This window comes from Cnephaeus nilssonii, assembly GCF_951640355.1.
Source record: "Cnephaeus nilssonii genome assembly, chromosome: X".
Classification (NCBI taxonomy): Eukaryota; Metazoa; Chordata; class Mammalia; order Chiroptera; family Vespertilionidae; genus Cnephaeus; species Cnephaeus nilssonii.
The window spans coordinates 59763704-59767337 of NC_137071.1; the positions used below are offsets into that span (position 1 = coordinate 59763704).

The 3634-nt window shown below is 48.2% G+C and overlaps 1 pseudogene across 1 annotated transcript; it reads right to left on the reverse strand.

The window, feature by feature from the left end:
* Window positions 1–588: 588 nt before the first annotated feature.
* LOC307095312 (tastin-like) lies at window positions 589–2657 on the reverse strand (annotated as a pseudogene). The gene has a single exon. The product of its transcript is annotated as a tastin-like (transcript).
* Window positions 2658–3634: the final 977 nt, after the last annotated feature.

The following is a 3634-nucleotide window of genomic DNA, read 5'->3' on the forward strand; positions in this document are numbered from 1 at the left end:
AATGTTGCTATGCATATAAGGGTACATATATTCTTTCAAATTAGTGTTTCAACGTCTTTAGGATATAGTCCCAAAAGTGGGATTGCTGAGCCAAAAGGCAGTTCAATTTTTAATTTTTTGAGGAAATCCCATACTGTTTTCCACTGGCTGCTCCAGTCTGCATTCCCACCAACAGTGCACTAGGGCTCCCTTTTCTCCATATTCTCATCAGCACTTGTTTGTTGATTTATTAATGCTAGCCATTCTGACAGGTGTAAGGTGATATCTCATTGTGGTTTTAATGTGCATTTCTCTGATGATTAGTGATGATGAGTATTTTTTGATATGTCTATTGCCTATCTATATGTCCTCTTTGGAGAAGTGTCTATTCAAATCCTTTGTTCATTTTTTCCCGGAGACACTTTAGAAACTTTATTGAAGGATAAAAAGGTGTTGATTCCCAGACTCCCAATCCCATGGTGTGGACCAAAAATATAAGGGCTAAAAGGAAGGATCAAGACAGGGCAGGAGCGGGTGGAAGTGGGTGCCTCATGTTGGAGAGTCCGGAGTGGCTGCAGAACCAATTGGAATAAAACACAGGGCATCCTGTCAGTCCAATAACTTGGCAACAGGATTGGTGCAGACCTGAGAGGGGCCTGAAGGAGGGTCTCAGCTGGTGTAGAAGGCACACTCATCATCCAGGTGTGCCTCATGGAAGCAGCTGATGGTGGTCAGACATGCTTTGAGGCACTGCCTCAGGGCCAGGGTTCGAGGAGCCAGACTTCTGGGGCCTGCCTGGCCTGCTGGGGGCCTCAGAGACTGGAGTCAGCAGATAGGGGGGCTGGTACAAAGTGTGTGTTCAGAGGAGAAGATCACACTGGTGGTCGTTGGATCCCACTGACCACAGCAGGACTGTGGACTAGACTCTGTACTCCTAGGCTCTAGAGAGAAGGCCTCTGATTCCTCAGGCTCTACCCCAGGGGAGGGCTCTGGAAGTCCAGTCTGCCTCTGGGAGCAGGCCTGAATTGATCCAGGTTCTATGGGAGGGCAGGCCTCAGATACCTCAGACTGTTTCTGGGTGGTAGGCTCTGGTATCTCAGGCTCCCTCCTATGGCAGGGCTTTGGGGGCCCTGGCTCTGCTGGAGGGCAGGACTGAGCTGCCTCAGGCTCTGCTCCAGGGCAGAGCTGTGGTTCCCCACACTCTTCTAGAAAGCAGGGCTTTGGCAGTCCAGAGTGCTGTAACAGTTCAGGAAGGCGAAAAGCCCCAGAATTATGCTCTGGGGCATTCAGGGTCCTAGGAATCTCTGCCAGCAGGGACTGAAGTTCAACCATATCCAGAGAGGAGCTTCCATTAAGGGGGGCACACTTACTCCCTGCCAGCCCCTCTACCTTCTGTTGCAAAAGCTGCTTCAAGGTACAATGCGCTGCATCTTCAGCTCTTAGATGTTGGGGGTTCTACTAGGGTGGGTCCATGAGGAGTTGCCATGGCGGTTTCCCAGATCTCTCCTGGTGAAATAACTGGACTGCAATCTGTTCCCAGAGCAGGGCAGGCTTTTCAGGGCAAGACTGAGGACAGAGGCCACTCAAACATTGGGCCGGCTGAGCTTTAGAGGACTGATGGGATGGGGATGTGAACTAGGTTTAGGGGTGAATGGCAAGATGCTGCAACAATGAATATGAGGGAGGAGCTGAAGAGCCAGGGGAGGGAATACGCTGAGCCAATCCAAAGGGGGATGGACAGGGAATGGATGGTAGCAGCACATGGCCAGGGGAGAGCATCAGGTGGCAGTCACGGCTGTCCTTGGTGTGGGTTAGCTTCCGGCATTCTCTTAATGAAACCCACTAGGCCAGACCGAGAGCGCTCCTTCCTCCTTCATCTGAGTGAGTGACTACTTCATGTTCTCCTTCCGGGAGAGAGGAAGCAGGCTGGACTGGGGTCTCCAGGTGCAATCCTGAGGCCTGGCTCGCTACAGTCCCCCTGCTAACACCTGTCTCTCTTTTTCGCTCTTGGAAGGTGGGGTGAGCAGAGGGGTTAAAGGAAGTTCCTGAAGGTGGAATCACAGCCTCTAGCTTCTGGGTGCACAAGGTCTAGCTGCAGGGTCCTGGTCCTTGAAAAGCAGGAAGCCCTGGAAGGGTCCAGTTGGGTTTTAGGGGGTTCTCGGACCAAAATATGTAGAGATGCAGGTACCCTGGCCCGTCCGGATGGTGCCTCCCTGGCTCCCTCGAACCAGTACTCTCCGAGCCACTCTGGGCTGGTGCCCCAGATGACCGCTCTTCAGCCCCTCACCTGACAGTATGGTAGTCAGGGCCTTAGGGTCAGCCACAAACTCTATGACCTCTGGAATCTCTTTCTGGGGAGGGCACCCAGGCCCCATATTTTGTTCCTTAGGGCTAAGCCTGAGCTCCTCCAATAGAATATGGAGCAGAGTGCTCCCCACCAATCTCTCTGACTTCTATGTTTCACGTTTGGCTTTTGGTCTGGGGCCTGCTGAGTCAAAAAAGGGACATTGAGTACTGAACTTCTGCTCCAATTTCTTTGGATCTTGGTTCTCTTGGTCCAGGTCTCAGGGCTTGACTGTGGGGAGAGGCGGGTGTCACTTTGAGTGAACCGGAATCTTGCTAGGGGTGGGTGATACTCCCCGGATGAGAGGATCCATCTTGGTTGGGAAGGTGGTCATGATGGCTACAACTTCCCTGGAGCCCCTCAGGGTCGTCCCCACTTATTCATTTTTTCCCCCTGATTTGGCTTATGGGGCAACTCCTTCTCTCTTTTGTCCATTTTTTAATTGGATTCTTTGTCTTCCTGGTGTTATATAAGTTCTATATATATTTTAGAAATTAACCCCTTAAGCAATGTATCATTGGCAAATATGTTCTCCCATTCAGCGGGTTCCCTTTTCATTTTGTTGATGGTTTCTTTTGCCGTGCAAAGCTTTTTAATTTAATGTAGTGCCATTTGCTTATTTTTTCCCCCTTTGTTTCCCTTGCCCTAGCAGATGTATTGGTGAAAATACTGCTATGTGAGATGTCTGAGATTTTATTGCCTATGTTTTCTTCTAGGATATTTTATGGTTGCATGACTTGCATTGAAATCTTTTATCCATTCTGAGTACATTCTTGTGTATTCTTGTATAAGCTGGTGGTCTGTTTTCTTTTTTAAAAAATTATTTATTGTTGAATGTATTGCATATATCTCTTGTTTCCCTCATTGACCTCTCCAAGCACACTCCTGCCCCCCATCACAGGCTCTCATCCCCCTACTATCTGTGCCTATTGGTTATGTTTATATGCATGCATAAAAGTGCTTTGGTTTATCTCTTACCTGCCACCCCCACACACACATTCCCCTGCTTTCCCTCTGAGGTTTGACGGTCTGTTCAATGCTTCTATGTCTCTAGCTCTATTTTTCATCAGTTTATGTTATTCATTAAATTCCAAAAATGAGTGAGATCATATGATATTTATCTTTATCTTACTGGATTATTTCTCTTAGCATAATGCTCTTCAGGTTCATCCATGCTGTTGCAAATGATAAGAGTTCTTAATTTTTGCTGCAGCATAGTGTTCCATTGTATAGATGTACCAAAGGTTTTTAATCCACTCATCTGTTGATGGGCACTTAGGCTGTTTCCAAATCTTAGCTATGGTGAATTGT